This window comes from Podarcis vaucheri, assembly GCF_965113315.1.
Source record: "Podarcis vaucheri genome assembly, chromosome: 3".
Taxonomy (NCBI): Eukaryota; Metazoa; Chordata; class Lepidosauria; order Squamata; family Lacertidae; genus Podarcis; species Podarcis vaucheri.
Genome location: NC_138761.1, coordinates 30901974 through 30929734, shown reverse-complemented (window position 1 = coordinate 30929734; position 27761 = coordinate 30901974). Strand labels below are relative to the sequence as shown.

General features: G+C 44.3%; 1 long non-coding RNA gene across 1 annotated transcript; it reads right to left on the bottom strand.

Moving 5' to 3' along the window:
• Positions 1-12805: 12805 nt before the first annotated feature.
• Positions 12806-26844, bottom strand: LOC309529764. The gene is made up of 3 exons (XR_014218429.1): positions 26772-26844; positions 14804-15008; positions 12806-13938 (listed from the first exon to the last, which is right to left on the bottom strand). It is a non-coding gene; the product is annotated as an uncharacterized lncRNA (long non-coding RNA).
• Between the last annotated feature and the right edge of the window lie 917 nt (positions 26845-27761).

Sequence of the window (27761 nt, the reverse complement as noted above, 5' to 3'; positions counted from 1 at the left end):
AAAACCAGAAAGAAAGATGACAGACTCCACAATCTTCCTAGCATTCTGATACCCCTCACTTGCACACGGACGATATCATATTGGCTACATAAAAAGATAGGTCATTAGAGAATTGAGTTGCTGTTTGTATATATATCTGAAAGCATTTCTAAACTGCTTAACTAAAAAAAAAAATCTCTCCACCATATACAATATAAAAACAATATCTATTAAAATGAAAATATGACCTAAACCAATAAAGTATATAAAATAAACAAAGAATAAGAGGGTTCCAGCACATAAAACATGGTCCAATCATGGCATTTGAGGTGGCCCATTTTCCTACTCTAACTTCCAGAGAACTTTGGATGAAATCTGGAGTGCAGGAAAAAGAAAATACTGTTACAGATCTGAGGGCACCCATAACTGCTAGAGTTAGTGAATGTGAGAAACTTATAAATGGCAGAATTTTGATAAAATTTGTAGTATTGAAGGCAAGATAGTAGACCAGTGAAAAATACAGGCTAAGCTTCTTTTCCAGGACATCTGGGATAGAAGAAGAAGAAGAAGAAGAAGAAGAAGAAGAAGAAGAAGAAGAAGAAGAAGAATTAGAATTTATTATTTATACCCCGCCCATCTGGCTGGGTTTCCCCAGCCACTCTGGGCGTCTTCCAATATTAAAATACAATAGTCTATTAAACATTAAAAGCTTCCCTAAACAGGGCTGCCTTCAGATTTCTTATAAAAGTCTGGTAGTTGTTTTTCTCTTTGACATCAGATAGAGGTTGTTAATAATGATGATGATGATGATGATGATGATAATAATAATAATAATAATAATAATAATAATAATAATAATAATAATAATTTATTATTTATACCCCACCCATCTGGCTGGGTCTCCCCAGCCACTCTGGGTGGCTTCCATAAAAACCAAAAATACAGTAAAATGGCAAAAGGTGCTGGAAACAAGTCATTAATCCACCAATGGAAATCATCAACCAAGCAAGAGGCTCTGGTGATGAGGGGAGGAGGTTGTCAAGGTGATGGGGAGGCATGATGCCACACAGGAAAAATATGTCCTTTCATAAAATAGAAGTTGGAAATATGTTCACCACTCGGTGGAGATTGGGGTAGCCAGTAACAGTACATTGATGTACAAGAATTCCACCAATATTTCTGCTTGGTTGCAAGCCAGCGTTCTTACCTTGTTGGGCAACAATACATTGATTTCAGCATGAAATGTGTTTATTACCTATCACTGTTTGGAGAAGGGTTCAGGTGTGGGTGACCTGACTCCAGACACACTAGCTGATGCTGAAAAATATGTCTGTCACCTGTGTGATCATGGCAATACAGTGTCTGTCACATTCAATAGATATTTGATGTCACAATCAATGTCTTCCAACACAGAATGCACTGCACCACCGTCTGAAAAGAATTCAGTATCAGAGCATGGTGTGGAAGCAAGCATACACACAGACTCCTGTCATTCTAAATCCTGAAGACATGGGATGGACACTTGAAAATGGAGAACTGAAATCCGTCATGATGACAACTTTATGCGAAGAAATTATATTCTGGGGGAGCAAGAAAGGATGTGGAGCATATAAGTGCAAGTGTAAAAACAGCAAAATGACATATATCATACACTGTCAATGTAACTTTGAAGACAGCACATGTGTGGACCAATCAAAGGACTGAACTTGCACATCTGTTGTCAACAGTGGTTGCTAATCAAATGTTTAGATGTACCAAAATGTTTTCATATATAATAATAAAATTCCTGTTAACTGAATAGTATAAAGTCCTTCTGACTCAGTTGTACACCAGAAATGGAGTACATACTCTTCATTAACCTAGGTCAATTTGTCACTTTACAGAAATCCACCATAAAAAACCAAGCACTTTCAACTTTCAGGTTTTGAATTTCAAGAACTGGTAGAATGCTACCATAGAAAAAAATTCCTGAGGACATCAACAAATTGTCAAACTCTAAGGGGGGATTGGCTAGTGTCACAAATAAGGAAATGACACTCAATTATAAACTACAGTGACTTAGCTAAAACTCATCCACAGAAACCTGGGATTTGAATTCTAACCGGTCTACAAACTGATTCAGATTTGAGGACAGAAGTGAGATTTTCCAGAGCCACGGACAATTTGCACTTTGGGGTTCCTTTTTCTGATGAATATCCATTGTGGACTATCACTGACCATACTCAAGGTGAAGTCTGTAAACTTCAGAGGTAATTTAAACTTCACTGATTTTCTCATGTGTGAGATGTGTGAATCTGCACCTCAGATATTATATCAGAATTAGAAATTCTGGCAAGATTTGCTTCTCTTTGACCTCTGAAACAGCCTAGGAATATGAGGATCTGTCAGTTTCAGTTTCTCATTTTTCCAATCTTAAGTTCAGTTCTCCACCTTTCCATATCAGTTTGTGACTTTTTAAAAAATGCCTCATGAAAATTCATAAGGATTCATCTGGATTTTTCCTTGTAAACATATTTTTGTATGCAATTTTGCCTGAGACACACATTTTGGAAAAGCAATTTCCACTCATATAATGATTGCTTGTAATTCATTTTCTATTTTAAAAATAGAAAGTTTTTAATTGAAAACATCCATACAAACACAGAAAACAGACAAAGAAAGAATACATAATTCATACATACCCTAACTACCACCAGCCATAACACCCCTGTGACTTCCTTGCACTACAACTCGACAACCTTAAGTCCTAGAAATTCATCTATCATTGCATATTTTATATATTACTTCTCATATATTCATTACTATTTATTAATTTCATTTATACTTTACATACCTAGTCCATGCATATCAACATATTCTCTTTAGAAAAGTGTTTTTTCATATAATATTCAAAACATTGCCGTTCTGATTTTAGTTTTTATTTGTCTGATGTGTTATGGCTGCTGTTAACCTTGCCAATTCTATGAATTCATTTAGTTTGCATAGCCAATCTTCTTTTGTAGGTATATTATTCAATCTCACTAATATATGCATTTTAATGCATATTTTACCCTAGTACATATTACTTGGCTGTAGAACAGTACTGAAAAATTATGAGAAGTGAGAATTTCGAGGAATGGCTGTGTTTCAGTTTGTGTATTTTTTCAGAAACCGTGAACTGGGTAGGTTTTTTAATGGACTCTGAATCGAAACTCTCTCCCAGCCTTAATAAGAGTCTCATTGATGCAAAATAAGATACCAGCAATTTAAGTCAGATGAGGAAGTCTAATACTAGATATGACCCGCAACCCAGACCGGTCATTTACCCCCTATGAAACCTTTTGATTGTGATAAGCAAGATTTTCTTAGCTGTAATAAAGTGACATTCTCTCGCTAGGCATGAAATATTATCTCTCCTCCCAAGAGATTCATTTCCCCTCAACTTGTTGAGATTGAGACCTGGGCCACCTGCATGTGAGCTATCAGGAAACACGGTGCTCTCACTTAACCACCAGACAGCTATCCAAATAGCAAAGCGAGGGGCTATCAGAGTTAATGCTGGTGTGTGCTAAAATAAAAGAACTCTCTGAGGTACAGCCATGTTGCTCTTGCCATTTGTCAGGTGTATAATCACCCTGGAGAATAGGAATAGTCAGGCCTTTGTAAAACTATGAATCAATGTTCTCTGAACAATTCAACTACTGTGTTTAGGTCAGGTCAATACCTTCCTGTCTCCAAACACTACTTAAGCCCTCCTGCCTTGCAGGGCCCATTACATCAAGAGATATCGCTAGTGCTGCTGAAAATCACAGCTTGCAATGTAATACGAAGAGATCCCTCTTAATAGCCCTTTCATATGAACAGCGGTTGGGGGAGTTGCCTGGGAACATTAACCCTTGTTTTCAAAATGATGCCCCATAACTCTGCGGCTAGAATGTGAGAGGAAAGGATTTGATGTGTGCGCAGGTAGAAGTCAGAACTGCAGTAAAACATTTTACTTCTAGAAATCTGAGCAAAGTCACTTTCATATATACAATACTGTATGGTTTTTGAAGGTGCCTTGAATTCACTTCCAAGCAATGCAGTGGTACCTCGGGTTAAGAACTTAATTTGTTCTGGAGGTCCGTTCTTAACTTGAAACTGTTCTTAACCTGAGGTACCACTTTAGCTAATGGGGCCTCCCACTGCCGCTGTGCCACCGCCACCCGATTTCTGTTCTCATCCTGAAGCAAAGTTCTTAACTCGAAGTACTATTTCTGGGTTAGCGGAGTCTGTAATCTGAAGCGTCTGTAACCTGAAGTGTCTGTAACCTGAAGCCCCTGTAACCCGAGGTACCACTGTAAAGGAGAATTTTCAGGAAAATGGAGTGGCTTCTAAGTTTGCAAAGTGGTTCGGGAGTTCCACAGCAGGAAACAGCTCAACGGCAGAGAATGTGCCTTGAATGCACCAAAAGTTCAATCCCTGGTAGCTCCAGATAGAGAGAACTGCTGCCAATCCGTGTAGACATTGTTGTTTAGTCGTTTAGTCGTGTCCGACTCTTCGTGACCCCATGGACCAGAGCACGCCAGGCACTCCTTTTTTTTAAAAAAAAGATATTTATTGAAAGTTTTTAAGATATAACAGAAAAAAAGAAAAATAGACATACAAAAAAAACAACAGTTAAAAACACACATTAATTTTCAATAACTTAACTTCCATACACCCATTTCCTCGGACCTCCTCATACCTCCCTTCTTTGTATTCCAGTTCGATTTGTTAGTTCAGCAAATCCTTACCATTAAACTTGTACCCATTTGTGATACCCTTTTTTTTCATATCTCTTAAAGCATTACAGCTGGAAACCGCTTATTTTCTATCCAACATCCTTCTAACATTCATTAATTTTACAATGTTTCTGTAAATAGTCTTTAAATTTCTTCCAGTCTTCTTTCACCGACTCTTCTCCCTGGTCTCAGATTCTGCCCGTCATTTCTGCCAATTCCATGTAGTCCATCACCTTCATCTAGGCACTCCTGTCTTCCACTGTCTCCCGCAGTTTGGTCAAACTCATGCTGGTAGCTTCAAGAACACTATCCAACCATCTCGTCCTCTGTCGTCCCCTTCTCCTTGTGCCCTCCATCTTTCCCAACATCAGGGTCTTTCCCAGGGAGTCTTATCTTCTCATGAGGTGGTCAAAGTATTTGAGCTTCAGCTTCACAATCTGTCCTTTCAGGGCTGATTTCCTTAAGAATGGATAGGTTTGATCTTCTTGCAGTCAATGGGACTCTCAAGAGCCTCCTCCAGCACCACAATTCAAAAGCATCAATTCTTTGGTGATCAGCCTTCTTTATGGTCCAGCTCTCACTTCCATACATCACTACTGGGAAAACCATAGCTTTAACTATATGGACCTTTGTTGGCAAGGTGATGTCTCTGCTTTTTAAGATGCTGTCTAGGTTGGTCATTGCTTTTCTCCCAAGAAGCAGGTGTCTTTTAATTTCGTGACTGCTGTCACCATCTGCAGTGATCATGGAGCCCAAGAAAGTAATGAGCTAGATAGACTAATGGCGTGACTCAGTAGAAGCCAGCTTCCCATGTTCCTAAGCTTCTGGAAAAGAAAGATAGGAAATATGTAATGGCCACCCCGCCCCTTGAATCATAAGCCACAAGCTTCATCATCCTTGCAAGTAATACTACTATTTAAAAGCCGGTGCCTTGTAGATGGGCCATCTTTAGCCTCATTCATGAACTCACAGTGGCCTTAGGCAAGCCATGGTGGTATCTATCTAACCCTTTCCTACCACACTGTTTGTTTTCTCACTGAAAATGGTGGCTGCAAGTGGGAAGTGCATATTGCAAGGCTTTGTTCTGGTGGTCCGTGGCATTTCTGTGAAAAACGGTGGGATCAGTGGCTGTGAATGGCAAGTGTAGTGATTGCTCCATCATCCTAATAACCGGGGGGGGTGTCTGTCTGGAAGGTGAGGGGGTTGTACCAAAGTGATGGGCAGAGGAAAAGACTTTAAAGGAGGGGAGAGGTTTAGGCACCAGAAATGATGACGACGATAACAGAAGCATAAAGCCACCCCACAACTAAAATATCGTACAGCATCTATAATAATAATTTATTATTTATACTCCGCCCATCTGGCTGGGTTTCCCCAGCCACTCTGGGTGGCTTCCAACTGAATATTAAAAACAATACAGCATCAGACATTAAAAACATCCCTATACAGGGCCACCTTCAGTTGTCTTTTAAAAGTAAAATAGTTGTTTATTGCCTTGACTTCTGCTGGGAGGGCGTTCCACAGGGCAGGCGCCACTACCGAGAAGGCCCTCTGCCTGGTTCCCTGTAACCTCACTTCTCGCAGTGAGGGAACCACCAGAAGGCCCTCGGCGCTGGATCTCAGTGTCCGGGCTGGACGATGGGGGTGGAGACGCTCCTTCAGGTATACAGGATATAACACAGTATGATTGCTGCAATATGTAAAAAAACCCCAAAACCAGTAAGTGGTCCGCCAAGACCCTCAGAAAGTTTCAATTGGTCCCTGGGGGGAAAGTTTAGGTACCTGGCATATCACTTTTAAGAGAGCCTGCAAGAGAGTCTCCTTCGCAAAAGTCTGATACGAGTTTTTTCTTTCTCTTTCTCTGTCTCAAAACTGAGACAGTGTGCCCGTGGCTCAAAAACTGGTGTTTTTTCTTTTCTTTTTTGGTTACAGAACACTGTTGTGAAGGTACCCGAGTCTTCTGTGTGTTGTCTGATGACCAAAGCCTTGGAGTGACTAAGCACTACCCACCTATCAACCACTCCCAAGGGACATTGCAGCCAGTCGGGGAAGACGCAATTTTTGCAAAGAGGTGTCTGCAAAGAGATTACAGGAGTGCAGTTTCGTGTTGCTCCCCACTTGCTCCCAAATATGGAAGATGGTGGTGTCCTCTCTGACGCGCAGTGTAAATTAATAATGCAGAGTTTTAAAGAATAAAAGCTTTACTGAGTTAAAATAAACTTCTTCATAAACAGCATGGTTCCATACAGTTTGACTGAGCTTACATACTGACTCTGATCACAACTGAAGCAGACAGACTCTCACTGACATCTTACAGAGAAACACAAAGTGAAACTGGCTGCTAAGTCACATGTTAGAGTGACTCAACAGTTAGCAGTTAGGCCTGAATAACTTTAGTAGGCCCAAATGATTGTGCAGTCCCAGCACTTCCGAATTTGCTTTGCTGCTTCTGCTCGCAAGTGTCTTTGTCACATGACACTCTCTTTCACTGCAAATGTCTCCCAATGTTGGGCCAAACCTTCAGTCAAGTATTACATAAGATAGACCATTTTTTCTCAGTGGGGCATCTTTCAGACTGTGTGGATAGAAAACATGTGATAGCTCCTGCAGAGAGTTTTGCTAACTTATATTTCAAAAAAGCTCCTCTGCCTGGCCTACTTTTCTGCCTTTAGGGGTATGGAAACGAGGGCCACTTCAAAAATTGGCAACTCAATATATCCTTCAAGCCCAATTCCAAATGCCTGCATGACAAGGAATGATAACACTGGCTTAACGTGTTTGTGGGTCTGAGTAAACAGCAACAAACTGGATACATATTGAAAGATGTAACATTCAAGATTATTTGGCTATCAGCTCATAATTTATATTAATAGTGATATTGGGGACTGAAGCTCTTAAAAAAAAAACTTTCATCAAATTATTAGATCAGGACATGGCCAGGAACAATCTGCAGAAATACACACTGGTTCAATTAGAAAGGAAATATTTGAGGTGAGAGTTGTAATGTATGCATGTCCATGAAGGCATTTGTTCTCTTTTCTGCATATCCTTTGCAGTTATTTCTTTCAAAAATTACAGAGTTCATGCTACGGAATACTTCCTAGCCGCTGTAATCAATTTTATCGAGGAGCTAAACAGAACAATAAGATTCTCTAACAACTGGGGCACATCCTAGCTCTCGTCAGCAGAAAATGTAAGCTAGGGCAAACCCTTTTCATCTTTTAGCGAGGGTCCATTATTCGTGTCTCTCTCTCTCTCTCTCTCTCTCTCTCTCTCTCTCTCTCTCTCTCTTGCTTCTGTGCTTTATGAAAAAGTTCGTATAGTAAATAATGATCGACTGTGTTGCCGTCCTTTGTTCTTTTGCCAAGCTCCTTTTAGCTTTGGCAGCAATTCTGTTTTCCCTGTCATCATCTAATGTCTATTTATTTTACGTGGCTACAAAGCCAGTGAAATTCCCTCTTAAATCCCAGGTTGCAAAGATGAAGAAGCATTTCAATTCCTTTTATTAAAATTCTCCAGTGTACTCTCTCCTCCATCCACCTCCTAATTAGGTTCAGAAAGGGTCATCCATTTGAAAAGCTTCTGGAGAGGCCTCGGCTGAATGAACAGGTCACGCACACAACATTGCTGAGCAGCACTGAAATACCAAAGGGCTTGGGGTAACCCCCCTTCCCATGCCAGCCGCTGGCCTGGTCTTCGCCACACTCGCTTCTCTGTCTCCATCTCTTTCTGTCTCTCTCTCTCGCTCACAGTACATGGCTCATTACCTAAAGAAATAACTCACGTCGCAAAAGGAATGTAAAAATAGGATCTCTAGGCAGGATACAAGTGGATTCAAATTGCAGTTACGGAAGAGGGAAAGTTTGGGACGAGCAACTGGTTTGCCAGGGATGACCACAGCAGAATTCTCAAGCTTCCATGAGATGAAAGAAAAACACTTTTGCTTGTCGCATGTGGCTTGTCTGCCCAACTTTACATTTGTGCAAGGCTGCTGCTTGGTGGCTGCCACGTTTGCAATCTCTTGAGTAACAGGGTATTCTAATGATTGGCCTGGGAGACACATGTCACTGGCCACCAGTATAATTTTATTTATTCATTTGGAGCATTCATAGAGCACTTTTTAATGTGAGGATTTCAAGGTAGTGTACAAAAATTATAAAATGATAAAGAAGCAGCAAGGTGGTCATAACAAAGAAAGAAAATAATTAAAAGTCAGAACGTCTAAAATGTTCCAGAAATTTAATATGTTCTTAAAATTCTGGGTGCCTAAAAGATCAAAAAGGTTGTTGCTATGAATATGTCTCCTTGGGGTGGAAATTCATAGCCTTCTACTTAAATATTTACGACAGTATCCATCAAAGTAATTCCATTAGTGCAGGCATTTCTGTTTGCACAACAGAACTTCCCTTTCCTCTCCTCTCTTCATGCGTCCTTGTGCACTCCCCAGATCTGCTCCATAGGGTTGGGGAAACCCCCAGAACTGATTTAGGGGAACAGAAGATGAAAGGGGATTCCTTCTGAGCAGCCAGAAGTCCCTGTGCTAACACAACTACTTTGTAGCATATCACCTTTACTAAATATAGTATCCCACATTTTTGATCTTGGGGGATCCCCAAGGTGGCCTAAAAAGTGAATTAAGAAGAGCAAGATACAAAATAACAAAACAAATATAGAGCAGAACAAAAATACAACAAGAAAAATCACATAAAATTTATTTATTTATTAAGTGTATTTATTTAATAAGTGCCCTTTGTCAAAAAGACCATAGAAGTGGTTTACAACAAAGAACACAAATACTGATGCATAACATAATATCATACAATATAATTTTTTTAACAGTCCTAAAAATACAGTTGTGATAATAAGAAATACAAAATTAAATACAGCTGCTCATAACGGCAACAACATGTAAAATAGGAGAAAATCAACCACAAGGTATCGGAAATACAAAAACAGTAGACAAATGCAGAATCTTCTTTCTATCCAAAAGTAGCTCTTATTCCCAGCCCCCACAGAAAATGACAGACCCTCCCCAGTTCTCACCTGAGAGCTTTCATAATAATAAGATAGCCAAGCAGCCTTTCCAGTTCACTGCATTAAGCAATGAACTATGCGTTCCATGCACGCAGCCTCATGCCAGAACTGGGCTCTTAGCCACAAAGCATGCAGCATTAGCGTGCCAACGCAGCACCTGCCGGGACCACAGATCCCTGGCATGTGACTGCTGCAGAGAGGACTGGTTTAAATGCCAGGCAGGCAGGTAGAAAGCCACCACACATGTATGTTCCCTGCCCCTGCACTTAGTGTCACGTTTAAATGGGGTTCCTCTTCCACATAGCTTCCAAACAGACACCTTGGACAAAGGTTCCTGGCTGTGATGAGCCCCAAGCTGTTAGGATAACGTAGTTTGCTTCTTGTCCCACTGACTTGACTGCATAAATAAGTCAGTAAATAAATAATCCAATCATAGTGCAGTTAACAGAAGGAGCATATGAAAATCTGTAGATATTTTGCCCATAATTAGTTTAGGAAATCCAGGCAATTAATTTGGTATTAGTCTGGTGTTATGCTTGGCGCCTGCTCGCATGAAATGTTCTCCAGACAGATACTTTTCTCTATCATTAATCGTGATAAATCACCGCTTGCAGCAAACGGCAGTGAGGAGGAGGAGAAAGAGGTTTAAACCACCTTACTTACTGCAAAGTGCCTAAATTAAAATGGCCTAAAACCAACCCAGATTATCTGTTTGTCATGATCCAAGTAAAATTATGATCAGAGCGGAGTAATCACCTCTGGCTGCAGGATGAACTTTCCATTGTGCGAAAGCCAAACCAGTTTGCTTGCTCAGATTTTCACTTGAATCACAGCTCCTTCTGCATTTTGGTGATTCAAAGATGGGTGAGCGTTGCGGAAAGAGTCAGACAGAAAGAGCAATAAATACTACTCAAGATGATGTGTCATAAAACCAGACAAGCCTCATGGGAACAGTTAGGATTTTGTTTTTGTTTTTTATGTACTGTGACATAGGTTGGGAATATAACTACATGTATTGCATAGTAGAAATCTGTCCAAATGAAAAAATAGTTCTGTTCCTCAACAGACCCATTTTCACATCCGCAACTTAGGAGTGTGTTGCATTTTCAGGAGGTAACCCTAGACCTTGCTAAATCCCAGGCAAAATATCTCCTCCACCACTCCCATCTTCACTGCAGCCAGATATAGAGTCTCCCTGGCCCAGAGACATAGATGGAGAATTGTGACCCAACACTGCTTCTTTTCTCAAAGCAGTGATGTGGATCCTCACTTTCCCAATTACCCCGGTCTTCCTTTCACACCTAAGCTGCACGCTAGATCCCATTGCTGCAGGGAATGGCTGGAAGTCACATTTCCCTTGTGGAAGCTAAGCAGGTCTGGGTCTGGTCAGTGCCTGGATGCATTCCCACCAGGAAATGACATGCACAGTACCTTGGGTAAATATAAGAAAATAAAGTAATAAATAAAGGTCTAATAATTCACAAATGATTATGCTGTGCCTCCATTCTTTCCTTTTGCATTTCTTTCTTTCTTTCTTTCTTTCTTTCTTTCTTTCTTTCTTTCTTTCTTTCTTTCTTTCTTTCTCCCCCTCTCTTTATTTTCTGGCCCTGCTCCTCTGCGTGCTTTCTTTCTCTCACAAACTAAAATACAGAATATAATGGGTGGAATTCAATGTAGTGCTAAGTGGGGTATGCACACATGAAATGAGGTCTGCTTGCACAGTGGGGTCTTCTCCCCGCCCCCTGTGAGGTCCCTAGACTTGTTCTAGGGGTTCCCCAAACTCTCCTGAACATATTTAGGGGGTGGGGGTACAAGGAAGGAGGAGATGAGGGCTAAGTCATGTTGCGTTGGTGGTCCTTGTTCCATGCACACAACTTAGTTGAATGCCACCCAATTTGTGGGGTTCCTTCTTCACATACCACGATTTAATGCATTTTGGGTTGTCCTTCTTTTGAGATGAGAACTGCATTGCAAAATTCAGAGAAGTGTGAAACCTGAAGGACAATTCCAATTCTGACCTGCGTATCCATCCGAGAGGTGCTAATTAAGTTGGTTTGCTTAAAAATGCAAATAAAATTGTCCACCATGCTTAGCATCTTCCCGTTTGTCTTGATCTGTATTTTATACTTTAGTTCCCTAAAATCTAGGTCTGGTACTGCCAGTGGAAGTAAAAGCAGCTTAGGAGAAGCAATTTTCAGTGGAAACACATTACAAGCAGAAAGAGTTAAGATTACACCTACACTGATCTTGATATTACATTTCAGTGGATTAATTTTGTGTGTGTTAAACAACCCCCCCCAAGCTTCACCAAGACCGTTGCTAAATTTAGTCCATTTCATATGTTCATATCATGTATAATGTTTTAGCTCTAGGTTACTATAATACATTCTTCCCCAATCTGTTGTCCTCCAGATGTTTTGGGTGACAGCTCATATCAGCTACAGGGTGTAAAACATCTGGAGGGATGCTGGCTAGCGCTTATGGTTGTTGTGGTCCATAGTTATCTGGAGGGCATGGGACTGGGGAAGGATGCTTAAAATGGTTGTTTGTCCCCATGCCATTTCAGAGTTGTGGTGCTATCATTCACTGGACAATGGACAGTTTGGCCCAACTGTAGTGAGTGGGATTAAGGACCCAGGCCGACAGGGCTCGGGAAACTTTTGTTTGGGTATAATTTGCAAGTCTGTAAGGAAGAGTTCATGCCTGTTAGCTCAGGGGTTCAGCACACAAGTAATTCCTCTTCACAAAGAACCAGGGCAGACATTGTTTAGATTTCATTAGAAACTCATCAGATATGCTGGATGTGAAATCACGGTTGCTTTGGGCCAGCAAGAAAAAAGAAATAACATTTGTGGCAAGGAAACTCTAACCCAGTAATTAGACCCAAGGAAAGAAAAAAGGAAAAAGGAACTCTTGACCCATTTTCTTCCTGTTTTTAAATATATTTTATTGTCCTGTAGCAATCACTTGGAAAGCAACTGGCAATACAAGTCCAATCACTCTCATCTGTTGTCAAGATCCACCTGATGCCTGCAAGTGGGGCTGAGTAATGAAACGTAATGATGTATTTGCTCATTTTAAGCAGTGGCGCCTTCAGGGAATGACTTTGGGGCAGATGTCCTGGGCCCCACTCAGCAAAATAAACAGCAGGATCCCCAAATTCAGCATGGTTCACTAAAAACATTTAAATTAAGTAATACACATTACCATCTAAAGATGGTACCCTCTTCTTTAAGAAAATTGTGTCCAGAGTCTAAGGATGCAATCCTGTGGTCTCTGGGAAGTCATCTCAGCAGCAATAGGATGGACTGGGTCCCTCTACCCGATGTCAGACTCAGAATTCCAGTGTTTAAGACAGCAAGAGAGACTACATTCATCCCACATAGCAGGGCCAATAAGGGGCCATCTGAGAATGTTCCTCAGCCTTCCTCCTGGTCTCCTGTCATGTTCCCCAGACCAGGGGGCAATTTAGATACCCTTTTGAGCACGTCTAAACCTCTCCTTCCTATTGCAAGCTCAGTTGGAAACATTTAGAGGGAAAATGGAAGGGGGGAGGGAAGGATGTGAAGCCCAGAAATGGACAGAGGAATGCAGGACATTCCTGCACTCTCACTCCCATGCTGCTGGCACAATCTGGCAGGGTTTAGGATGAGGTGATGGGTCCTTTCCCCCTTTAGGATTGCAGCACAACAATACTTTAGTTGCACCACCGATTTTAAGATTGTCACCTTGGTGCTTTTACATGAGCCCTTAAAGCGTCCCTCCAATATATATTTTTTAAAATTATTATTTTTCAGCATTTCCATATGCCTCTCTCAACATTTTCGTTTCCAGCTGGGTTAGAAGTCAAAAGAGGCCAAAATACCTAGACAGGAACAAAGGCCGCCAAAATACTGAGACATGAATAGAGAAAGGCCAAAATACCGAGACAGTAACAAAATAGTAATGAGAAGTACTGGATGCCCCACAAGGCAGCTTTCATGTTGTGAGAAATCCAATCATATGTGCTGACTGACGAGATCCAACTTGTTTAGATAAGCTCCAAATAAGCATTTAAATCTTGAGGTACTTATCTGAGTTAAATGCAAATTAATTCTGAAACTCTTGGACTTTGCCCACCGCTTTCAGTGCCACTGGAATACTTTGATACTTCATGTTCAAAATGTGAGTACACTCTGGAAGACTGAAAAAAAAAAGGAATTACTATTTTAAAAACACACCAAATTATAGCTGGCAGTTGAGTAGCAAAGTACTTAATGTCCCAAGTAAGCAAACGGGTTTGGCTGATTATAACCTATTTTCTTAACTCAATCTGTCCAGGAATGAACAAGGGAGAGGGTTGTCTCCAAATAGGTTTTCCTCAGAGTAGACCCACTGAAATCCAGAGAACAAAGTTAGGCATGTTGATAACTTTCAGTAGGTCTGCTCTGAGTATGACCAACACAGGATACAATCCAGAGTCTTTGCCAAAGGTAGATATGGTGTCTGCTTAAAAATAATGGCAGTGGGTCAAAATGACTCCCTGATTCTAGGATTGGGTGCTGCCCTCTGCTGCTAACAAAAATCCAAATGGAATACAAGAAGATTATAAAAAATAATAATTCCCTACCTCTGGCACAACTGGAAAAGGACGAAAAGGGATGCAATTTCATTTTTAAATATGCTTGGATAAACAGGGGGCTGCAGCAATTAATATCTTGTCAAAATGTTTGGCTGTTTGGGGTGGCACAATTTCTTCTCACTTGGAACATGAAGCCCATGTTATAAACAAGAGCAGCTACAACTACGGTTGCTTGGAGATGCTCAGTGTCAACAGCCCTTGAATTCTAGCAAACCAGGTCATTCTGAACAGCAGCGCAAGAGCCTATGTGAACTGGACCAAAGGTCCAACTTGCATCCTGTTTCCAACATTATCTTGCCAGAAGAAGGCTTTTAAGGTGACTGTCAACCCCCACTGTTTATACCCAGTACTAGAAGGACTATTCACATGACTTCTTGCATTCAGCGGACAAACAGTCTGTGCACACAAATAGCTGAGCTGTACAAACCAACATGTACACTCCTCTTTATGCAAACACTTGTGTATGTGTAGAGACGCCTCGTACATGTCCATGTAACTATCATTCCCCCTCTTTCTCTGTATCAATGGTGAACTCATTCTCCAAGTGAAGATCCTTGTGGAGCCAAAATAGCACCACTCCTGCACATGAGAGAGATATTGGTAGGCTTGGGAGAGCCTCAGGGTTTGCAGAACTAAAAAAAAAAAAAAAAAAAAAAGGAGGGGAAAAAAGATTGTCAGAGGAGAGGAGGGGAAAGTGAATAGAGTATCCTCAAAAATGGCATGTTTGGCCAGCTGCTGGGGTCCTCAGCAGGAGCACTCTGCATTTTTGCTGCAGTTCCCATTTGTTATTTATCACTTATGACGTGCCGTAACTGTACTAAACTATGTGCAGAGATTAAAAACAAGCCAGACTTACAATACAGAAGTCAGGCCCACCGTATTAATGGCATGATATAAATCGCATGAAGAAAGGGGATGGGGAGGGAGGAAGAAAATAAGGAAACAAAAAAAAATTATGTAGTAGGTCTTGTAACCCAAAGTGGTGGGGCTGCATAGGTGGAGCTGTATTGCCCTACTGTGTTCCCAGTGCCTTGCATCACTGCCGCTTACTGGCCAGAGAGCAGCACGGTGCAGACGCAGTGACAGAGCCAATCCCAGACTCCTGCCTCTGCCCTGCAGTGAGGTCCTGCTACCTTAACGCCACCAGTAAGCGGCAGTGACACATGGCATTGGAGAGATGGGAGAGCAACGCAGCCCCACAAGTGCAGCCCTGCTGAGCGCTACTGCTTAGAACCACCAGCTTGAATGGAAAGTGGTCGCTCAGTTGAGTCAACGACCAATGTCCCTTGCTTTCCTTGTCTTTTCTAGATTCTAGCACAAAGGTAGAATGAAAGGTGGAAAACATTGGTGGAGAGACGCAGCCTTAGTTAACATTCACCACCCTCTCTTACAGGAACACAGTGTGGATGAGAATCTCATAGTAATCCAGTGTCACACATTTCCTCTCTTTATCTTTTTTTTGTCTGAAAAAGCATTCCCTCCCACCCATGCATTCTTTACACTGGCCTCCCACACGAGTTCCCCACACAATTATGACTCCTCTCCAAAAAGAATAAATCTAGAAATTGGAGAGAGCATTCTGAGAATTTTTACGTCTTGACCACTATAGTCTTGAGAATCTAATAATACCCAGAACATTTATTTGAAAGTTCAGTTTGCTTAGAATTCGTGCACTTTCTACTCTATGCCCAAGTCACACTGGGACACTTCTGAAGACATCCACTGTGAACTTTGAGCTGTCGATGGACTACGGATCCTCAAAATTCATCTTCCAGTGCCAAGTACCTCTCTTCCCACAGCCATTTCTGCTCTCCAGGAACTAGTTGTGTCTCTCAACAGCCAATGACATATTAACAGACACGTATGGAGATGTAGAACCACAAGGAAACATCTGCTTTTCTTGTACAAAGGAAAAAAAAAGATGTCAAGGGAACAAGAAAGGGATTTCAGACTATAGGCATGCTATAGTGTATATATATTATTTTCTCATCAAGAGATTCACATTAGTACATATCAATGGTTTGGAAAGTTGATAGCTTGTCTAGAGTTGTTTCTGGAATTTCTAGAGAGATTGGCAAGAAGGCCATGTTGATAGTTTCAGATAGAATGAATGATTCCGGTTTTTTTTGGTTGCCCTTAACTTTCTCATTTCCCCCCAGTCTTTAGTTCACCATGAAAATCAATCAGCATTTGGGTGCACATTTCTTGTGCATGTTTGTTCTAACTGATTTTTCTTAATATATCAATTTTGCAAGCAATATTCTTTACTATTATCATTATTGCGACAGGCAACTCCTCATTTATGCGTGTTCGAAGCACACACGAGCTCACACGTGCACATTGCCACAAACCTTCCCCTCACTCACCCACTTCCCTTCAGTCTTAGATAGTTCAATCTTAGATGGTTCATGGCCTCTACAAGTTGCTGATTCAGAAAAGAAAATAAACAGAGAGGTGGTGAAATAAGCTCTCCTTGTGCTTTTCCAGCAAACACATGAAAGTGAGGTGAAAGACACAATACTTGTGATAGGAGGAAAGTAACATAAGGTCTGCAAAGTGAAATAAATAGAAACAAAGGATGTCATAACAGGTTTGGGCTAGGAGGGCAAATAGCTCTTAAAATAGGAATAAATTTTCTGTAGAGCATGGAAACCAGGCCTTCTTTTTTTGCCTCCCTGGTCCCCCACCCCAGGAACTACGTAACCACAGAGTTCTTGTTTACTCTATATCTTGAGGATAAAGTTTTCTGTGGTATAAGACACCTAAGACCATTAGGCACACACACACTCAAGATCTAAAGAAAGTCTATTTATTGAAGCTTCCAGGAAAAATATTGACTGGGCAGTAAAAATACTTTCCTTGATTACTCAGGCTCATATTTTAAACTTAAAATTACAGGAACCCTTTTTTTAAAAAAAAAACAATTTATTTTTAGCCTCTATGTTTTGAGTTTTTTAATTGAAAAAAAATTGCTTATGTTTTAAGCACATTTCCATTGACCTCGCAGATCAGGTTAGATTGTAGAGAGGCTCTTAATGGACCTCTCCACACACACAAACACACTTTCCAAATATTTCTCTCATATTGAATAAAAAGATGCATAATTTTTCAGAACCATTGCATAAGATGCAGGTGGGGAGTTTGGACCTCAGAAGTTGCTGGACTACAACTCCCATCATCCTGGACCATCTTTTACTGGGGCTGGTGGGAGTGGGACAAAAATGTCTGGAGGACTTTGAGGTTCTCCACTCCTGCTTGAGGCAGTCAAAACTGACATCCATAATGATTGAGGTGACATCAGGCCTGAGTCCTTGTTTCTGCAAGGCTGCCGTGGAGTCCAGTTCTGACACAGGTACGAAGGAAGAAGAAGAGTTTGGATTTGATATCCCACTTTATCACTACCCGAAGGAGTCTCAAAGCGGCTAACATTCTCCTTTCCCTTCCTCCCCCACAACAAAGACTCTGTGAGGTGAGTGGGGCTGAGAGACTTCAAAGAAGTGTGACTGGCCCAAGGTCACCCAGCAGCTGCATGTGGAGGAGCGGAGATGCGAACCCGGTTCACCAGATTACAAGTCTACCGCTCTTAACCACTACACCACACTGGCTCTCACACAGGCTTGTAGGCAAGAGGTATTGTTGTGAACAGGCAGCAGTCAAGGTAGCTGTCCAGGAGAACAAGAACTACGAAGGCCAGAGACTGGGAACATAATCATATAGAAGGGTTGGAGGTTAAATACTGACTTGGATGGAGGATGCAGAAGTGAGGGTCTGCATTGTTACTTGATGTGATTAGTTGTCCACACAGGCATGACATACCCTTTTAAAATGTGGCTCTTTGGGGGAGAGGGGGTCTTATTGGGTGATTTCTTTTATTTTTATTTTATATACTGTGATCTTTTTATGTGAACTGCCCTAAGACCTCCAGGTATTGGGCGGTATATAAATTCTAATAATAATAATAATAATAATAATAATAATAATAATAATAATAATGGAACCAAAGGTCTGTAACATTTAGAAAACAGTTGCTACACTGCCCTTAGTGCATTGGTGCAGTTATTTTAAAAGCACAGTATTTATATCAAATGGCATTTTTTTTAATCTTTGCAGAAATATTGGTCTTTGCTCATGCCCATTTAATCCAGCCATGCCAAAATAAAAGGGAATAGCCTTGAGAGTCTACATTGATTTAAAACCCATCTCGGTCTCTTGAGAGGCCTAAGATTCCTCTCTTGCACCTAGTGTGAAATATACTCAGAGTCGCAAAGTGATTTCATGCTCTTTATTCAGCTCATAGTGGTGAGGAGGAATGAATGAAAGTCCCCTCACAGTATCTGCTTTATATACATTATTTACACAATGGGCTGCACATGATTGGCTAATTCCGGAATTCTACTGTAAGCCAATCAGGTTGTGGATTCACTTCTATCTGGAGCAGGATTGGGTGGTTCCTGCCAACCAATCAAACTGCTGCATTGTTCCAGGACCAATCAGACTGCTGCATTCTGAATCCTATTGTTCTAGGACTAATCAGACTGCTGCAATTTGGATCCTATTGTTCTAGGACCAATCAGACTGCTTCAGTTTGGATCCTATTGTTCTCAGTACATAACACCCCTCCCCTCTAAGTTCCAGTCCTGCCCGGGAGGTCGCATTCATAGTCCTCAAGGTATGCCGGCGGCCTACGTGTGCGTTGCGGCCTGTGGTGTTCCCTGGTCCGGGCCCCAGGTTCTGGCTCATGTTCCAAGGATGCTGGCTGTGATGGGGTTGTTTGGTCTGGTGCAACCGGCTCGCTCAGTCGTGGTTCTGGTTCTGGTGTCCTTTCGGCCTCACGGGTCCTCTCTGTATTTACTGATTCTGCCTCTCCTGCTGGCCCCTCCTGCTCTATGGGCCTCACTGTCCCGCTGTTCCCTTGGGACTCCTCTGACCTGTCCTCCTCCTGGGTTTCTCCCGGGAATCGTCGCCGTATCTGGTCGCAGTGGCGGCGCCAGCATTGCCCCCCATCCGTTAGCACCTCGTACGACACTGGGCCAGTGACCCTGGTGACTGTGGCGGGTACCCATGCCGGGCCTGCCCCAAAATTCTTTGCGTACACTGGGTCCTGGGCCTCGAAGGTCCGGGGGTTCCTGCCTTCCCCCACGACTACCTCATCCTGAGCTCTATCGGGGTGAAGGCGGTCCAATCTGATTGCAAGGCGCCGACCCATTAGTAGTTCCGCGGGGCTCCGGCCAGTCGTTGAGCTGGGGGTGCTGTGCTGTGCTAGAAGGAATGTGGCAAGGCGGTACTCCCAGTCCCCTTGCGTCATGCGGCGGAGGGTGTCCTTGGTGGTCCGCACCATGCGTTCTGCTTGGCCATTGGTGGCAGGGTGGAACGGCGCTGAACGGATGTGGCGGATGGCGTTCTGTGCTGTGAAGGTTTGGAATTCTCCTGACGTAAATGCAGTCCCGTTGTCTGAGACGAGAGTGTCAGGGAGCCCGTGGGTTGCAAACAGCCTGCGTAGTACCCGGATGGCTGCGGACGTGGAAGTGGACGGTACCAGTGCGACCTCCAGCCATTTGGTGTAGGAGTCCACCACTATGAAGAATGTTTTTCCCTGAAAGGGGCCAGCGAAATCCACATGCAGGCGTGACCATGGTGCTCGGGCGGACTCCCAGGACTGGACTGGGGCCCTTGGGGGATCTGGGCGGGATTCTTGGCAGGCCTGGCAGTGTTTGACCCAAGCCTCTATCTCTCCATCGATCCCCGGCCACCACACATAACTCCTGGCAAGGGCCTTCATTCTTACTACCCCTGGATGTGTCTCGTGTAGGGCTGTGAGGACCCTTTTGCGGAGGGGCTGGGGAACAACGACTCTGCTTCCCCATAACAGGCACCCCTTGTGGGCCGACAGTTCATGTTTGCGGGTTGTGTAGCCGGCGAATTCTGGCCCGGGGCTGCTGCTGGGCCATCCCCTCCACACCCAGTCCAGGACCCGGGAGATGACCCTATCTTTCTTGGAATGGTGTGCAACTTCTTGTGCCTGAATGGGGCGGTCGGGAAGCAGCTCCAGGCTCATAACCTCTTGTGCAGGTGCTGGGTCAGGGCCTGTTTCCGGTAGTGGTAGCCTGCTGAGGGCGTCCGCATGGCCCATTGCCTTCCCCGGGCGGTGAATCAGTGCATACTGGTAGCTGGCAAGGAAAATTGACCACCTGAGGACGCGAGGAGACAGCACTTGGGGGGTCTGCTTTTCGGGGGCAAACAAGCCAAGCAACGGCTTGTGGTCAGTCACCACGGTGAAGGGCCGCCCGTACAAGAAATCATGGAATTTTTTTACTCCCTTCACGATTGCCAGACCCTCCTTGTCAATTTGCGAGTAGTTCCGCTCGGTTGCGTTGAGTGTCTGGGAAAAGTACGCCACCGGTACCTCTCTTCCATCCGGGAGTTGGTGCCCCAGGACAGCGCCAATGCCATAGGGTGAGGCATCGCATGCTAGCACCACTGGCAGCCTCTCGTCGAAGTGTGCCAAGACAGAGTTTGAGACAAGCAAGTCCTTGACTGCCTGGAATGCAGCCTCCTGGCGCTGGCCCCACACCCAAGGGGCCCGCTTGTCCAGGAGTCTGTGTAGGGGCTCCGCTACCGCCGCCTTGTGGGGAAGGAAGGAATGGTAAAAGTTCAATAGTCCCAAGAAGGCCTGAAGTTCAGTCTTGCTCTTGGGCGCTGGGGCATCACAAATGGCCCGTACCTTGTCCCCCGTCGGGTGGACCCCTTCTGCGTCCACCATAAATCCCAGAAAGTCCACCTGAGGCACTCCTAGTAGACATTTTTCTCGCTTCACCTTGAGACCCGCCGTCTGGAAACGGTGCAGAACGGTGCGGAGGCGGTCCTCAAACTCCTCTGGTGTGGGCCCGGCAATCAACACATCATCGAAGAAGGGGGTGACGCCAGGAATCCCTTTAAGGAGAGAGTCCATTAGATTCTGGAATATGCCTGGTGCCACGCTGACCCCAAATTGCAGCCGCTTTACCCTGAACGCTCCTCTGTGCGTCACAATCGTCTGTGCCTCTGCTGTGGCCTCATCTACTGGCAGCTGTTGATATGCTTGCCAAAAATTTTCGACCCAGCCAGGGTGGCAAGGACATGGCTGACCACTGGCACTGGGTATGCGTGGGCCGTGAGGGCCTTGTTTATGGTACATTTGTAGTCTGCGCAGATGCGGACCGAACCATTAGGCTTGACGGGTGTGACGATTGGCGTTTCCCAGGGGGCATTAGGCACCGGCTCCAGCACTCCTTGCTCCACGAGTCGGTCCAATTCCTCGTCTATACGGGGTTTCAAGGCGAACGGGACCCGGCGGGCCTTGAGCCTGACCGGTCGTACTGCGGGGTCAAGCTGTAGCGCAATGGGGGGGCCCGTATACTGTCCCAATTTTCCGTCGAAAACCCCTGGAAATTCCTTGCATATGGCGTCCACGTCCACTTGTAAGCTAGTGTGGTTCACCCCGGTGACAGCTAGCCCCAGTGGTCCAAACCATGCCAATCCCAGTAAGCTAATGTAGGGGCCCTTGACCACAAGCAAGTCCAGTTGTCGCGTCCGCCCTCGGTATTGCACCCTGAAGGTCCCCACCCCCATTGTGGGGACCTTACGTTTCTGGAAGTCCCGTAGGGTGAATGGGGCCGGCCTGAGTTTGGGACCCCCAGTAGGACACAGTTTCCTTAAGGTCTTTGCCGAGATTATGGATAGAGTTGAACCCGTGTCAAGCTCCATGCGGCATGGGGCCCCCTCTATCTGTACCTCTACATAAATTTTCTCTACGTTGGGGTGGGGCAACTGGTATACCTGGCAGTCCGTGAGCTCCGTCGAGTTGCCTTGGTGCGTTGGGCCCCGGGACCTGGGGCTCTTGGGTTGGTCATCTGATGCCTGGTGTCGGGTGGGCCGAGCCCGACACACCCGGGCGATGTGTCCCGATTTTCTGCACTGCCTGCACTCTGCGTTGCGGAAACGGCAGGTCCTCCTCTCGTGACTCTCCCCGCAGCTTGCGCAGTTTCCTCCTTCTCGTCGAGGCAGCTGTGGTCTGTGCGCTGCTTGAGTGCGCTGCTGTACTCGGTGCACCTCCTCCCTGTCAGATCCTGAGTCGTCGGTGAGGTCTTCATGGTGGACCCTCGGTTGGGATGGCAGGCTCGGCCGTGCCTCTTGCGTCGACCTCTCGGCAGCTTCCGTTGCCAGGGCCTCCTCCAGAGCGACGTGGAACGTTAGGTCCTTCTTAGCGTAGAGGCGTCGTTGCAGCTTCTCATCCTTCAGGCCACCGACGAGACGGTCACGAAGCATGTTCTCCAGCTCTGAGAAGTTGCAGAACCGGGCGGCTTGGCGGAGAGAGGTCACAAACCCAGTTATGGTTTCCCCAGGGGCTTGTCGCTTTGCGTAGAAGGCATTTCGACGAGCCACCACTGAGGGCTGCGGCGAAAAGTGCCCCTTCAGCTGTTCCATTATTGTTTTGTATGGAACAGTAGCGACGTCTTCAGGCGCAAGGAGAGCCCGGGCGATTTCAAACGTCTCCTCTCCGCAGACGCTGAAGAATATCGCCCTCTTCTTGGCATCTTCTTCGTCGGTGACCCCTTTGGCTTCTAGGAGGAAGGTGAAACGGGAGGCGTACGCTTCCCAGTCTCCAGATGCTGGGTTGAATGGCGAGAAGCTGCTGTTGGCTGCCATTCTGAGTTCCTTGTGTCCCGGAGCTGAAGCCTGGATACACGGTGCGAGGCAGCAGTGCGGCAGGTGGCGGTGCTGCGGTGCTGTGTGTGGCAGTCAGCTCAGCGGGATCCCACCTTCGTCGCCAGTGAAATATACTCAGAGTCGCAAAGTGATTTCATGCTCTTTATTCAGCTCATAGTGGTGAGGAGGAATGAATGAAAGTCCCCTCACAGTATCTGCTTTATATACATTATTTACACAATGGGCTGCACATGATTGGCTAATTCCGGAATTCTACTGTAAGCCAATCAGGTTGTGGATTCACTTCTATCTGGAGCAGGATTGGGTGGTTCCTGCCAACCAATCAAACTGCTGCATTGTTCCAGGACCAATCAGACTGCTGCATTCTGAATCCTATTGTTCTAGGACTAATCAGACTGCTGCAATTTGGATCCTATTGTTCTAGGACCAATCAGACTGCTTCAGTTTGGATCCTATTGTTCTCAGTACATAACATAGTGGCTCAAGACATAGGAGATTTACCTTGTTCAAGAAAAGAGGTTTCCCAAGTTTCTGCTGTTACATGCACCACTTCCTCCTAAGCTTGGAAAGCCCACTGAAATGGAATTTCAGACTTATGATGGTTTTCAACTTTTTAACCATAGGAAATCTTATTTGAAGTCAGTTTTGAGACTTTCTTTCTGAGCCCAACATATGGCAAATAAGACGAGTGGCTTTTTCTCTTCTTTTTTAATAAAAACAACAACAACCATGGGACACATAAAAATAGGCCCAATAAAAGTACTCAAAAAACCGCTTGGAAAATAGTTTTATTCTGCAGCTTTTCCTGTATGTGGCATATGCAGAATAATGTGGTCTGAAACGAGGGTTTTACTGGCATGGCTTTAAGATAACTGCATTACTCACTAGCGGCAAAGCCGCGAGACAGTTGTGTAGGTTGTTCCAAATGTAAGTGGCAAAGAAAGCTTCCTAACCACACAGTTTCCCTATCATCCATTCCCCATGGGCCTGTCATACTCAAATAACCAGTGGCTGCATTTTCATTCTCTGCTGAACAGGGTTATTGACAAGCGGGTTTGATTCTGAAACCACTTAGAGGTTCTCTTACAATCAAGCAGTATGCAAATTGTAAATAAAAACACTTATTTTCCAGTAATTGTTGCTGTCTAAAATTGTTGCTATCTAAAAAAAAGTGTTGCGTGTCGAGGTCCCCAGGTCCACCCCAATAACTCACACATCACACAGAAGTTTTTGTTTAAGATTTTTGGCATAATTTTGGCCACAACCTTATTAAAATACAAATTTGTGAGTGGTTGTGTAGGCATTGGTTGCGACTATCTGCCCCCACCATGGGGGACAGACTGACATTCCGCACGATGCGAAAGTCAGAATGGGGGAATACACTTGGGGGTTACGCGGAGCAGGGAACCTGCCCTCACCCCAAATGCAACCAGGAGCTCATTGCTATGGCCCGAGCCCCCGTGACAGAGTGGACAAGCAGTAGTTAGCCCCCAATTCCTTTAACGGAATCCCTTGCAACAGCAGCATTAGAGGGGCAGGCACAGCCAATCCATGCCCCTCAACCAACCAAACCATAAACCAATGCCTAACTGTGAACCTTACAAGTTGTGACGATTTGCTACGCAGTAGGTAAAAACCAAATGGCCCCAGCCAATTAGCCAGATGGACAAAATTCCTACCAGGCCCCCGCTCCAAAGCAGACGACCCCATGACAGGCATAGCAAGGTCAAAGCGAACAACCCTATTCTAGGGAGGGAGGGACGGGCAATCTGATGCATGGGCGAAAAGAGGAAGCCCTAGCCTCGTGCAAGGAGTTTTACTATTTCTGGCTGTCAATCAAAAAATGGCAACATTAACTTCTTCCCAACAACAAGGGAAGCCCCAATTGCATCAGTGGCCAACGATCAGTTAGCCCGCCCCCCAACTTTGGAGTGTCCTGGTGGCCCCCACCGCAACACGTGTGCTCCATGAAGGAGAACACGCTTTGCCATAATCTGACGGGTTATTTGCAGGTCTTTGGACACAGACAATGAAAGTCCTGTTATCAAGACATATGTCAAAATGCTATACAGGAGGAGGAGGAGGAAGAAGAGCAAGAATGAGAGAGAGAGAGAGAGAGAGAGAGAGAGAGAGAGAGAGAGAGAGATGCTGTCTCTGCACAACTCCCAGTGTAGTGGTCAGAGTGCTAGATTAGGACTTGGGAGACCAGGGCTCAACTCACCACTCAGCCATAAAAGTCCTGGGCTACCTTGGCCCAGTCCATCTCAACCCTGGGGGAGTTTACCCACATCCCTACCTCTCTTGGCACTTTGGTGGAATCTACACACATATAGAAAACGCTGTGAAAATGCTTTAAAAAAAAGGTTTGAAAAATATATATTGAATTTGCCATAGCTCACCTTTGCCATCTAGTGTCCCATTTGTATATGGCACTTTGCAACACGCTTGAAAGGTTTTGTTTGCGGCTGTCCTTTGTAGTGCTTGAGAATTTTATTAGTGCTAAGTCTCTTTTACCTTTTGGGGGATTTTGTAAGTGATCTGTTTGTTCTTCCTGATGCCTGCAACAGTCTCGGCTGCTTTGTGAGCAGTCCTGCTGCCCTGCAAATATCCACGCTGCACGTTCCGTGGGCTGCCACTTCTGCATCACCAAATAGAGGACAAAGCATATATTTTGCAGACTTTTTACATATGCTAACATGTGTTGGTGCAAACAATTCTATAATTTAAATAGAAATAAAATACATCTCACCATAGTAGGGAAGAGTGAGTAGATGGCCTGCTGGCCTGCCTGCTCAGGCTGCTGTACAGATAACTCAGCTTGGCAATGCATAAATATACTTTCAGTCCCTCCAGACACCTACTCTAAGGAGTCATTTCCAGGACACTTTGGCCCCTTCTGTCTTTGCACCATTGATTAATTACAGTGTGACAGAGGCCACTGTTCTGAGGGATAGCTTAGTTGGTAGAGAATGAGATGCTTAATCACAGGGTCATAGGTTCAAGCCCCGTGTTGACCAAAATATTCCTGCATTGCAAGGGGCTGGGTTGAACTAGTTGACTCTTGTGGTATCTTCCAACTCTACAATCCTATGATTCTTTTTTTAAAAATACAGTGGACGCTCGGGTTGTGAATGTGATCCGTGCGGGATGCACGTTTGCAGCCCGCAGCGTTCACAACCCGCAGCGGCGCATCTGCACATGTGTGAGTTGTGATTCAGTGCTTCTGTGCATGTGCAAAGTGTGATTTAGTGCTTCTGTGCATGCGCGGCCGCCGAAACCCGGAAGTAACCCGATAAAACGCAACCTGAAGCGGCTGTAACCCGAGGTATGACTGTACAGTAGTACCTCGGCTTACATATGCTTCAGGTTACATACGCTTCAGGTTACAGACTCCGCTAACCCAGAAATAGTGCTTCAGGTTAAGAACTTTGCTTCAGGATGAGAACAGAAAACGTGCTCCTGTGGCGCGGCGGCAGCGGGAGGCCCCATTAGCTAAAGTGGTGCTTCAGGTTAAGAACAGTTTCAGGTTAAGTACGGACCTCCGGAACAAATTAAGTACTTAACCCGAGGTACCACTGTATATGGAAAGAAAGTGACAGAGGATTAAAGAACTGGTTGCGGTTGGGGTAGGGGTGCAGCCCAAACTGACCAACAAATTATTTGTTTTATTATTTTCATTTCTATCCCACCTCTTTCTCTGAGAAGCTCCAGGTGACGCACATGGTTCCCTTCCTCCTCAACTGATCGCCATGACAACCCTGTGAAGTAGGTTGGGCTGAGAGGCAGTGATTGGCTCAGGGTCACCCAATGAGCTTCATAGCTGAGTGGGGATTTTACACCTGGTCTCCCAGGTCCTGGTCTGACACTCTAACCACGAGACCACACTGGCTTGTTGGCTCTTGGAAGCACAGGCCCAAGCATGATTTTTAGGCGCACAGAACAGACATGTGACATGGGCTGCGTCTCACACAGTTGCCACAACCCCAAGCTATATAATATCATGGTTTAATTCTGATACTATTTTCTGGAATTACACCTTGCCCCACCAGGCTCCCTCTTCATTCCCCCCTATTTCTACCATTCTTCCTACCAGGCTCCCTCTTCATTCCCCCCTATTTTTGTTTAGCATAACATCAATCCCAGAGGCGAGTCCCACAAAGCTAATAAATACCTAATACTTAATAAAACTATTATCCTGTCAGTGGTTTGATTTTTTTTTTTAATATTCTAATGGGACAATGTGGCTGAAAATATTTTACTTGAAAGCTTCGTTTTCCTGGCCTTTTTCATTACAAAATCATGAATCATCTCCCCAAAGTCAATTTCTCATGCAAGTTCACATTCAATGGACAAAATAGCTCAGTGGCTTAACCATTCTTGCTCCATAGCAGAATGGCTGCCGTTTCAGATGAGTGTTGGTTTGCTGAAACTTCTTTCTGCTTCTTCCATGGCCACTGGAAGTGTGCAAAATAATATGCAAATCAATGCACATCACTGAAAATTACATTTTGTTTTGTCAACCTCGTTTAATCAGGTAAGTGGGGGTAATTTTGTACTCTTTTTCCAAATGTACATTTAAATATTTATTTTTAAGGATGCGATATCTCACAAGGGCAATACTAAGTGTCTTGTGACGTAGATATTTAGAAGTTCCTTCCATTTCCCCTGGTGTCACATAT